This window comes from Planococcus citri, chromosome 2, assembly GCF_950023065.1.
Source record: "Planococcus citri chromosome 2, ihPlaCitr1.1, whole genome shotgun sequence".
Taxonomy (NCBI): Eukaryota; Metazoa; Arthropoda; class Insecta; order Hemiptera; family Pseudococcidae; genus Planococcus; species Planococcus citri.
Window position 1 is genome coordinate 59177400 of NC_088678.1, and position 13289 is coordinate 59190688.

General features: G+C 35.1%; 1 long non-coding RNA gene across 2 annotated transcripts in view; it reads right to left on the minus strand.

The window, feature by feature from the left end:
• LOC135836810 (uncharacterized) overlaps positions 1 to 13289 on the minus strand; it is a 215769-nt gene that overhangs the window by 150798 nt on the left and 51682 nt on the right. The gene's annotated exons all lie outside the window — the stretch shown is intronic.

Genomic DNA, 13289 nt, shown 5'->3' on the forward strand with positions numbered 1-13289 from the left:
TTTTTTATGATAAATTCCTACTAGGTACCTACTCTAAATCTACAGGGTGCCCAGAAATATCAAGTACCCCTAAAAAAGTTTTCTACTAAAATACTTTGGTTGGTCACAGTGAATGATAATAATGATAGCACATGATTGGTTGTTGGACTGGAGAGATAACATTCCACCAATCATATGCATCTATTTCACGTTGCCAACCTATATTTTTAATGAAGAACTTTCTTTGGGGTACTCGATATTTCTGGGCACCCTGTACATAAAACCTAACAAGTAACGCTTTATGTACCTACGTCATTTTGAAGTTTTCAAAATTTTAATCAGCTGTTTTGAGCTGGCGAAGGGAGAAAAGGCAGAGACAGAGATTTGATCTAAAAAAAATCAGTAGGTAAATATTTGAACTCAGCATGCTGGTTCATCATCACTAGACGTATACTCAGTTCAAAATATTCCACCATAAAAAAAAATCAATTAAAAAAATCCATCTCTGAACCTAAAAAAATCAACGAAATCAATAATCCAAACTCGAAAGAGAGGATATAACCAGGCACCAGGCACACGCCGCCGTTCATTTCGAATACATCAACATTATAATGCATTTTCCTAGTTACCATTTTTTCTCCATTCCTAATAACTTGAAGCAATAAAATACGCGGCAAAAGTTGGGTAATTTTTTTTATCGGAACCTGTCGACACATCGAACCAGATATTTTACTTAGCTTAGGGCGTGCAACTTAACAGTATACGTTCCAAATAGCTTGTTTTTTTTACCCGCGGAAAAGTTGTTAGTTGAGCGTTTTTTCCCCTGAAAAGTACTCGGTAGAGAGAGGCAAAAAAAAAAAAAGATAACCTAAGAGTAGAGAGTTTAATATCCACTGGAGCAAGTATAACGAAAAGAATCTCTAACATCCATCACAGTTAACTTATAAAACGTGTACGTTTACCCAGCCATTACGGCGTGAATGATGGTATCCATTTCTCTATTTACTTCGTATAAGTACCATAATAATACCATATCCTTTTAGCAGTTAACAGATCTGAATCGCAAACAATACCAAATAAATGGCTCATTTCGAGCAGAATCTTGGCCGGGAGGGCGGCGAGGAGGTGAACGAAAACAATGTTCGCAGCTATAAAGCTTCACTTAACCACGGTCGTTAAAATTTTTCAAAACAATTTCCAGCTCGCGTACAATCGGCGAATTCGTCACAATATCTTGGTAATCGGTCAAAGTTGTCTATGCCAACTCATTTAACGAGTAACACTGTATAAAATCCGACTCGATTCGAGTTTGCGTCTTCTCCAGACTTATGTAAATACGCAATCTTACTAATAAGCTGGCACCTTTATCCATTAAATGCTCGCCAACTCGGTCGCAAATCCTTCGTAGACGTATTTCTCCCCTCGTTGTTTCGTTTGTTTTAAAAATAACGCACTTTTGCGCGTCGAGATCTGGAGCAAAGAGATTGGCATTTTACACCCACGCATTCTCTCTGTACAGTGGATGGGTATGCTTACCGACGACGTAGTGAATTTTTTTGGCACAGTGAACCATTCGAAGCTGCCAGTATCGATATTTCGTTATTTTATACGTATCTATACTCCTACTCCAACTCGTACTCCTACTCTTTAACTCTGTATTAGACGCTTAATTGTATGTACATACAATATAACCAGATTTGTGCTCGGTGTTTTACCTATAGGTAGAGGTACTCGATTCGACTTATACTACATCGCCGTAAAATAATTAATCATTTATCGAGCCACATATTATTACACTTTCGCAAACACGACCACAAACTCACTAATAACTGGTAAATTTTCATGACCCTTTAATACCATAATTCCGCTCACTCGTAAATTACCCCTTCTTCGAGGCTACTCTACCTCATCGATGAACGACATCGGTCGCCAGAAAAACCACCAATTTATACGAAATCCTGTGGTAGGTGCTATCCCTTTCGCATACTACACGATCTCTCATAGGTACCTTCCTTGCTAAACGCTATGCTGAAAAAAAAACTCGAATGAAAAAAAAATAAAGTCACCGGGTGAGCCTTCTTTTTTGTACAGGGAAAGATATCGTACCAGACGAAGGGCAATTCACGTGAAAATTTACGTTACGGGCGTTTCATTCCTACTACGTCGTTGCGTCTAATTGAAAAAAATAGTCTCGAGGAGGGGCAAAAAGCCACGAATTCTTCGTTTCCATGTAGTTCAGTTTGACAGTGTTGAAGTTTTTCTTTTTTTTTTTTTTATGAACGTAAATTTAATTTTAAATTCAATTTTAAACTTTTCACCGTTTAGTTTTTTTACTTCTTCTTCTTGCTGGCTTTCAAAAGCTTTAAAATATGTTTTTCTTTTGTACTATAAAGCGAAATTTATTTCCATCGCGTGATTTTTTTTTACTCGTTTTTGTTTCGTCTTATTTCTTCCTCAATAAGGTACACGTAGCACTTGAAGGGAGTAGGTAAAGAAATCATTTTCAGGGTATGATTTGTTACTTTAATCGTTTGATTCTTCAAATTTTTTCGCGAATGCCTTAGAATTTCATCAGCTGTGAATTTTATGAAATTTAACAATGCGTTTAAGGTTAGAGTGGCCCACATTTGTATACTTGGTGGATTTTTTTCAATTTTATTCTGTCAATATACAGGATGTCCTGACACAGAATAATTCCCTTTCATGAGGAAACGTTGGCAATCTATCTTCAGTTCATGTATGTCGAGTGTTTGCCTTATGCTGGAATTTGAGGGTCATAGGGGGCCAGCCAGTTATGCTCTCCTCACTTCCCACAAAATATTTCTCAATTCAGCTGGTACAAAATTGAAAAAAAACCTACTCATGTAATTGCTTAAAAAATGAGTCTCTTATTGTATGTACAAGTGACCCCGAATTTATATTATTTTTGAAGAGGTCATCAAAGTGGAAAATTCGCCATAAATCAGCAATTTTTTAAATTCTCCGAATTTTCTAAAATCACCCAAAAATTTAAAAATGACTGCAGTTCGGGACTGTCATACTTGACTGCGAGTGCGACTTTTGGAACTTGACTGTCCATTCCTGGCGCAGAACCCGCGTGCCTTTTTTGGTGGAAATTTCTCATAATTTCTCATTATACATCGAGTAAACTAGAACCAACATCTACTTACCTACTTGATGATATACTTTTTTCAATTTCTGAACTTATATCGTCACTCTATACTTACACGAATAGCAAAAAAATTATGGTTGGTGGAAGGGGAAGAGCAGAAGAAAATGTCCAACCTCATAATTCCAACTTAAGGATTGCCTTTTAAAGCATAGAAGGAAAAAATTAATTGCCATTTTCCTTTTCAGTTGATTGCGAGCCAATTACAGGCGAAATTTTTTATTCCTGGCGGAAAACCCGCTTACCTGTGGTTAGCATTTTTCATCACAGAAATTTAATCAGTTGACTGAATACCTATTTTTTGGCCCTGTCTTAAATTCCAATTAGCTCATTGAGCTGGTTTTTCGTTTTTCGTTTTTTTTTTAGTATTGGCGTTTTTTGTGAAGAAATTGTCAGTATTGGACCAAACTTTAGCTGATGAAACTGTCAATTAGAATCAGTAAAACATTTTTCAATTGAACTAATCAAAAATACAAGGCTCAAGTAATGCTCAAGTTCAAATTTGACCTTTCTGAAACAATATGAAATTCTTGTAGGTAATTTAAAAAGTCACTGGAAGCTCCAGAGTGTTTGAAAAATGGTTGTTCAATTTTTTAAGTTAAAAGTTGAACTGAGGTAATTATTCACGCTGGTTCGTTTTACTTATTAAATGCATAAATAATAAGTTAATACTTTGCCATAGTTTTTCAATATTTCAAAAAATTTGCGTAAAGCTCAAAAATGAACGTCGTAGTTTACAATTTTGAATGCATGGGTTTTTTCGAAGTAGTATTTTGATCTTACTCAATGTCAAACATTTTAGAGTCCGTTATTATTTCTAGGAATAGTTTTCAATAGGAGCTCCAAGTCCAGAAAAATTCTAGAAGGGAAATTTTGGAACTGACACTCTCCAATTTGACTGAACTAACCTGCACATGGATTGAAAGAGCGCGTCCTAGAACTGCGTACAACCAATTTCTTGAGCTCAAGTTAATTTTTGGATTTTTAAATTTTCGATAATTCAAATAACTCAATAAAAACTGTTTTATTTGCAATTTTCAAATTTTTTTCAAACAAAATAAGTAATCATATCTAGTTTTATTGTAACATTACACTTTCTGCTGTGAATTTCAATTTAGTAAACTATCGCCCATTCTGTGTGGTATAATTCAGAGTGGGGAATAGAGAGATTTTCAGGACCAAAACGAGTGACAGTTTTACAGTTGCTAACAGGAATAAAATATGTAAAATAGGGAAAGTCAAATGGTAAAAGTGGGGAAAGGAAAATGTAGAGAAAAGTATGGAGAATTCAATCAAAGAAACCAGAAGAATCTAAGATGAAAACTCATGAAGAAAACCAGCTCGAAAATTAGGATAGAATGAGGAAAAGAAAGGGTACTTTGGGTAGGATGGTGACAAACACAGATAGGAAACCTAGAATTATCCACACATAACAAACTATGGCTAGCAAATAGGGTCGATTACAATTCCATTAATCCTAATACTTCGAAAAAGAAATAAAAGCACTTCCAAAAACACACACAAAATATTGATTTAAATAGGTACAAGACCTCGAGTCTCAATTCAAAGACATGAACCAAAAGGTTAAATTTGGATAAAAAATAATGAATAAATAGATCGAAGAGTCATAACTATGATCAAGAAAATCATTTCTAAAATAGATAACAAAAAATGAAACAAAAAGAATTTAATTCAAAGTTAATCAACCCAAGATAGGCAATTTCGAAACTCACTAAAATGGGTACCTAGGTTAAAAACCACATCGATGTAATAATGAAAGTAAGCTAAGTTTATATCAAAAACATCTCAAAACAAAACATTGAATTATTCTCAATGTTGTTTATAATTAAAACTAGAAGAAACCATTATAGTTTTATACAAATAATCAAGGGAAAAACTTGACTCTTTTCTCTAGAGTATATCATACCTACAGTTCGACGCCTACTTTGATCGCCCAAATGACCAATGCCCTGCTGGAACCCTAATTGCAGGATGTTTAAGCTGACATAATATTCAGGACATCGAACCAAAATCAATTGTTCAAATCAAATAATTCGCGAAAAGATCACATTTTAAATCATTTTACTCTTGAAAATACATCAAGACATAACACATAGGTAAAAATAAGACACAAAATACACAGTAAAAATACGTCTGTACTAGACAACTGAGAAAAATCAAGTTATAGCTACTTAGGTGTGAGATAAAATTACCGTTGCTATGGAGCTCGGATAATTGTATCTCTTGGACTGTCCTTTTCCCATTGATAGAGAAGCGATTCCACATCTGTTTCGATCACAAACAAGCAAATTGAAACAAATCACAAGACTTTGCGAAAGGACTTAAAATGGTTACTTACTGGTATTTGACAGCATATCTTTCTCTTTCTGTCTGCTTAAAAAGGTTAAATACCTACATAAGTACCTATCTATTTAATAAATAAATCTGGTATTTCTTCTCATTACGAAACTGAGAATTATATTTAGGTACCTAGTCTTCTCTCAGCATAGTTGTAATCCCAAGTAAATCCTTCTCGTTGCAAAATCTCATCTCACATAATGAAGCAAGACTCGAATACACATACCCTACATACTTATATTAAATGTGAAAATATCACGTATTTTCGAAACAATTGTACAGCATATACTATGTAGTATCGAGTTGGGTGAAAAGTTTAAAGTTAATCGCGTTAGTGGCGTGTAAAAGGATGAAAATACGTGGTGAAAAATGGTGGGCAGGAGGAAGTATCAGAGTCGGGTATAAATTACGCTGCTAACGTTACTGTTCGGGGCGCGTTTATACGAGGTGGTGCACACTCCTAAATTACTTTTGCAACTTGTAACCGGATGCAGCAGATCGGAAGCTTCCGCAGATGTCTTCTTCTTTTTTCGTTGGTAATAAAAAGAATAAGCGGATGTGTGACAACGTGTATTAAAATGTTGCATAAAAATTTGTTCGAGTATTAACCTTTTTTTCCCGGCTGCTCTTTCCCATCGTCGTATATACCATATGATGGCATTCGGCGAGTTCGGGTGTGTATAAGACGGTATGTATCGGAAACTATGACAATGTATCATGCAGCCACGCCGCGCTACGTCGAGCAGCCTGAAAACGTGGAAAATAAAGCTTTTATACGTATTTGCGGAGGCGGCATTACGCCAAAATTGTGTAACGTCGAGAGTTTCAGTTTTTTGTTATCGAGGAACAAACCCAGGCCAAGATGGTGGTAGGCGAGCAGGGAGCAGAGCACAGTAGGCAGGAATGCTTAATGAATAATTTTCATGCGTCTTTATTTTTTGGCTTGTTTCATACGTACGCGCGTTCAACATTCAACTTAATTCGCAAAACTTTGCTCACTTTTCAACTTTAATCCGGGCTATGTAACTTTTTGCAGAAACGTTTAAAAGGTGGATACGAGAGTATTCTTTGTAACGCCGCGCCGCGCCAGAGTTGTTGCAACAGAGTCGAGCGGAGTACGGAGCGAACTCTCTGTTTGCTCAATTACAATTACGTCTCGTTTACGCTTTACTTTTCAGGCTTTCTTTTCTTGCGTACGGATACAGCATCTTTTACCTACCCAAGTTTCGCGTATAATTCGTGTACTTTGAACGTTACGAGGCGCATAATTTAACAGTTATCAAAACAGATGTGCCGAGATGGTTAATCAGCATTCATTACGGGTGTTTTGAAAATGACGTGTATGCGGTAGGTAGGTAAGGTGAAATTGTTATAATTCATTTTCCCGCCGCCACGCCGTGTTTCGAGCATTATGTACAGCGACTTTCGTGGCATATGAATAAAAATACAACGTAGGTAGTAGGTACCTGCAGAGGAGTTTGTGAAATCCTTTGCCGCGAAAAGAAGAAAACGAACCCCTGTTGTTTTTTCCTCCGTAGACGTGATGTCTGTACGAGAGATTCTAACCGAGAGTTGCATACTGGTCACGTACCAAGGCGTTGAAATGTTACACCGGGTCTAACAGTGGTGTCTTTATTCGACATATTCGACCGTCTGCGAAGCATCATCTAAGAGGGTTCGCTTGATAGGGATGATAACGGAAAAAAGTTGCAATGAGTTTAGAGAATCCCTGAGATGGTATTTTTTTTCACGTTTTATAATGGAAGTGTATACGGGTCTTCTTTTTTATGGTATAAGTTGTCATGTCTTTTATTTTCAAGCGGGCTGTGTGGTGTTAGCTCCGAAGTGAAGAAAATCAGCTACGAGTACGAGGTGACTTGGAGTTGTAGTGTAAGTTACTCGTTCGTGTATTCGTTTAATCTTCTGTAATCTGGCTCGGTACGTTGAGATTTTACGAGTACGTCCACGATTTTCTTATTTCACCTTCGATATTTATGTTGAGTGTGAATCAAAATTTTGTCACGTTACGGCGATGATTGCAAATTTTCAGCATTTTTTTGGTCAAAATAGGATTTCAAATCAGTGTTAATTGAGAATTTTCACAGAAAAATAAACGATTTGAAAACAAGTACGATATTATGAGAAAAATCTATTAAATTATACAGAGTGTCTTGGACGAAGTGAGTTTTGGTGTAATCACATAATATGAACCTATGCAACATACAGTAGATCAAAAAAACATGCGAAAATATATTCTGGCCAAAATCAAACAATCAGATTGAAAAACAACTGTGGTTGAGACAGGCACTGGTTCAATCAGTGGGTGTTTTCAGACCCAAGTAAAGACCTGTGTTTCAGACAGACGCTGTTTCAATCAGTGGGTGTGTTCAGACCCAAGTTAAGACCTGTGTTTGAAACAGACACTATTTCAATCAGTGGATATAGTAAGACCCAAGTTAAGACCTCTGATGAGACATACACCGTTTCAATCAGTGGGTGTGTTCAGACCCAAGTAGGGACCTGTGGTTGAGACAAACACCGTGGGTGTTTCAAATTCAATATTTCAAAAAATTTTAAAAATCAATAAGAGATCTACTTCACTTTATAGCCAAAATCAAACAATGAGAAGTTGAAACGTCAGTGGTTGAGTCAGCCACTGTTTCAACTAGTGGATGCAGTATTCAGACCCAAGTAAGGACCTCTGGTTGAGAAGAACACAGTGGGTGTTTCAAATTCAATATTCAAAAAATTTTAAAAACCAACAAGCAATGGAAAAACATCATTATTCAAAAACTTTTTAAAATTTTTATTTGAACCCTCAAACATTGATGCTTAACTGGACAGAATACAGTACAGAACTGAACTGAACTTAATAGTGAACTGAACTGAAACGAATACTTCACTAAATACCGAAATTCCAATTTTTTTACTTTTATTTTTTCATCAATCCATGCATTTATTCATTCATTCATTCATTCATTAATTCATTTACTCATTCAGTTGTTTTGTCTTTTCGTCTTTTCGTCTTTTTGCCCTTCTGTCTTCTTGTCTCTTTTCGTCTTTTCATCTTTTTGTCTTTTCATAAACCCAAGTACGGTCCTGTGGTTGAGATAGGGATGGGATGATACCCGATATATCATGATACTATCAGATCAGTATTGTATCGATACATACTAATCCTAACTTGATACCGAGCTTTTGATTTTTTTTTGTTTTTGACTTTTTTTCCAGTGAAAGTTTTGGTATTTCAGTCAACGTTTAAGCTAAAATAAACAAACACATGTACCTATCATTTTTTATCCTTCTTTGAGTATAAATTTTTGTAATTAGTTAATTGTAACTACCCAAGAGACTGCTTCAGTAATTGCATTTAAGTACGGTGGGAAGTAATATTTTGGACGCCAAAAAAGGGTGTCAGCATTTTTACATTCAAAGAAGTTGAACAACTGAGAGTGTGTAAAGATTTATGAGATCAGGAGTAAACACGCCCAAATAATTACTTTAATACACTAACCGAACACATTTCACGGCTGACATTGGCTATTTGAAAGGAGGGGAGGAGGACTGAATTCTCAAAAATGTGTTTCTTACAGAAGAAGAAAAGCTCGTAAAATTACACGTAGGTATTATTGAAAATGAAATTACTTGAAGTTTACCAAATATTAATCGAATTAAAATTGGATTACATTTCAGCCATAAATTTTATGGAAAATCAACAGTCTAATTATGAGGAAAAATTTCAAGAAAATGGTACAAGAAGTTTGTTAAACTCATAAACTGATTAAACATTGATGAACAGTCGAAGAAATAGAATATCATTTTGGGAAATGACTCAAAAATTCTTGATAAGCATAGAAAAAAAACTGCAGACATATAAATATGGTACTCACTGCCTCATAAATTGGGCCTCACCAATGCATGAAAATTTCAACAAAAAAAAATGATCCATTCCTGTAAGAGATCATTTCAGCTAAAGAATTATTAAACTCGCAAACCGAAAGTACAAATAATAGTGTGCTACACAGTACACACACTAAAAATCAATGAAAATATCTCAGCTACATTCTACGATTATTGAAAAAAACAAAATTAAGAAGTACATAAGTACATAGATTAAAGATATTGCTCTTTTGTTAACGATCGAAACAATTGAAGTTCCAATTCCCCCTGCCTTTTGAGCTTCATTCTCAATTTCTCTTTCAGTTTTGCTGCATTAATCTTATCGATAAGTAATAAGGATAAGTATTGTTTTCAATTACGTATTATCCTCTTTATACGAGCACAAAATGGTCATACGATTCCATTAATATGTAATCAGTTTTCCGGTACAAAATCATACGTTCGACAGGCAGAATGGTTTTGCAATTTATTAACATCATCATTTCGGTATTTATAAAAAAAATAGGTACGATATACTTTTTCCCTACAAGTATCTTATCAAATGAGGAAAATATTAATCGAAGAAAACTACTTATCCCTTTTTCAAATTCCTAATTCCAAAATGGAAAATAATAAGCAATAAAGAGACAATTTTCAAATAAACCATGGTAATTGGTTTCCCTCCATCTTCTTTCTTACTGATGAAAAAACTTTCTATTTCTCAATAAAACTAAAATCAGCTTTAAAAAATTCTCAATAATATATAATATACTCAACTTCCTTCTTTAGGTATAAAAATACATTGTGTTCATTTCCAAGTACCTAACTACAATATATGTAGTTATAAAAGCCATAATGAAAAACTTTCTGCCTCGAGTTTGGCATCTGTTTGGTAAGTGTAAAGGTATATGGGGATGTTTTGGTAAACATACGCTTGCCAATATTAGCTATATTGGCTGCGGGTCGCTTCAACGTTTATTTTGCCGTTGGTAAAATTATTTAAACACGTTCTCCACTTCCGTTTAAACACGGTGATTGATGCCTCGTGTATACGGTACGCTTACTCAATATACCTGACAATTTATACTTCGATAAGCTTTTAAGATGAGAAAATTATCTCATCGGAGGTAGATGCGTTACAAAAGGGGCAGGGAGGAGGAGTCGGCACCGGTAGCACTTAAAAGAGGCACGTTAGGTAATCGTTTATCGCCTATACATACGTATATGAAAGTGTAGGCGAGAATGCATCATATTCGCGATCTCTTTTTAATTCGTTGTCGTACAAGATGCTCGTCCTTTTCTTCCTCATCGACGCGTTATTAAGGAGAATTTTCGCGACGTCGGTGTATTTTTCTTCTTCGCGTGTCACTGCGTTAATTTCAACATCGCGGCGCGTTTTTCAATAGATACCATATACCTACCCGAATCGCTTAAATACTCTGGAAACTCGTATAGTACGTTTACTGTATAGGTACATTTCTCTTCGTCGATGCTTAAATATTGACGAATGCTCGACGACCGTGAAAAATGAAATGTCGCTTTTGAAGTTTTCTAATAATATCTTTGCTTCGTGTTCGCGACGACAACTTTTCTTCCTAACACCTATGTAGACGTGCTTGCACTCACACACACTCGACTAGGTTTACACGACATTCTTTCGATTACGCGTGAGAAATTTCTATTTATTTTCGATTCGACATTCCCTCACCGTGCGCTACTATTAAGCGATATACTATGTAAATCTGATTTTCGCGAGAAAACGCGAATTTCCTAATATTGACGCACTTCTTTCTCCTTTTGTAACTAAACATATATTCTGTATAGACAGAAATAACGCCGGTACGAAAATTTCTCCCTGAAGGGAAATATCAGCGTGAGGAACAAGAGGATGGATGCGACGAAGAAGTCTTCATTTTTCATCTTATTTTGTATTGGTAATACATTTGTGTCATTTGTGTTTCGTATGTTGGTCGACCTTGCGTCAAAATTTTCTTCACGAGGTTCTTGGAAAGATATTGATTTGATTCAGAATTGTTTTCAAGTAGAAAAAGAAAATAATTTTTCGCTTCTAAGTAGGTGAAGAGTTATCTGCAAATCGAATTTTACTGCTGTGAAAATTTATGCGTTAATTTTAAAAAATTGTTACTTTATTTTCTATGGTAGTCGGGTGTTGAAAGATTTTTAAACTAGTCCAAAGATTGTCAAGTTTTGGGCACAGAGGTAATGAGAGGAGCTGGAGTATTAGAATAAGGAAGGAGACATTTTTTTATCGTATATTTAATGCAGAAAAAATTTACCGTCTCAAAATTACAACTCAAGGATCACCTTTCTAAACAAAAACAATTTCACTCCTGGCGCAGAACCCGCATACCTTTATAGTCGAAGTTTCTCATCACAGCTCTTCAGAAACTTATAAACTAGTAATAAAAATCTAGGTACTCTTTTTTTTATATTCGTTCTGAGACTACTGGAAAATCAATTTTTTCACTCCTGGCGCAGAACCCGCTCACATTTTTAGTTAAAACTTTTGGTAGAACTCATCAGACACTTGTAAACTAGGATCAAAGAGCTGCTTGATGATATTTTTCTCAATTTCTCATCTCACTTCGTCTCTAAATATACACGAATAGGGAGAAAATTATTGTTGGTGGGGGGGGGGTGCGGAAGGAAAATTTTCAATTTTATATAATTATTCCAATGTGAAGATTATCTTCACAGGCATAGGTATCTAGTATAAGAACAAGAAAAAGTGATTGCACTCTTCCTTTCCAAGTCAATTACAGACCGAATTTTTCATTCCTGGCGCAGAATCCACCATATTGTTATGCTCAATGCCAAAGTTTCTCATCGCAGCTCTTCAAACACTTATAAACTGGAAACAGGGCTGGTGGTCCGAACCCGATCCTGATCCCTGACCCCGACAGATCTCGATTTATTTCAATAGATGTGAACCGAAACAGAAAACGATCGATCCCTTAAACCGTGAACAACGAAACTCTGATCCCTGATCCCGATCATTATTCGGGATTTTTCGGGTTCAAGGTCAGAACTGCTGGAAACGAATTGATTGATAAAAATTCTAAAACCAGAACAATTTTCAGAAAAATTTTTCAAAAAGCGGTGTGATCATTTTCACTTTTTTTTTTGAAAATTGTTTCAATTCTGATTGTTTGATTTTGGTCATAATGTGAGGTAGGTTTCTTGTTTTTTTCTGGAATTTTTTGAAATATTGAATTTGAAACAACCCACTGTGTTTGTCTCAACCCAGGGATGCGATGATACTGTATTGATACGGTATCGATACTTTTGAAAGTATCATGATGTTGGATTGATATATCATGAGAAAAGGGGCAATATTAAAAGTGAAGTCGACATCAGTTTTATTGATTTACAACCTTTAGAAAATAAATTTTCAATTTTTAAAATTGAACACTGGGATATTTAACACATAAGAAATTTTCAAATTCTAGGTAAAAGGTTTGTATGGCCCATTGTGTTCGCTTTGACCTATTGAACAACTGCCTCTTTTTCAAGAATAAAGAACAATTTATAACCTTTTGTGTTCAAATATCTGCCGATTTGAAAACCGGTTTATGTTTTTAGTTTTTTTTAGTTTTTTTTTTTCAAAGTTGATACAAATAAATTTTCTAGTGGATTAGACTTGAATTTTCAGTTCAGTAAAAAATTCGAATTCATCCTTTTGTGATCTCAAATAAGTACATATTTTCCTAGTGATTATTTATGGCTCACAGGTCTGATAAATATTTTGGTGGTGCATGAACTAATTAAAAGTTTTTTAAATTTTAATCGATTTTTGTAGTTTTTTGCAATTTAAAATTATTTTTTTGAAGTGAGTAGGTACATGATTTTTAAAAAAAATACCATAATTTCAAGAAGGATTTTC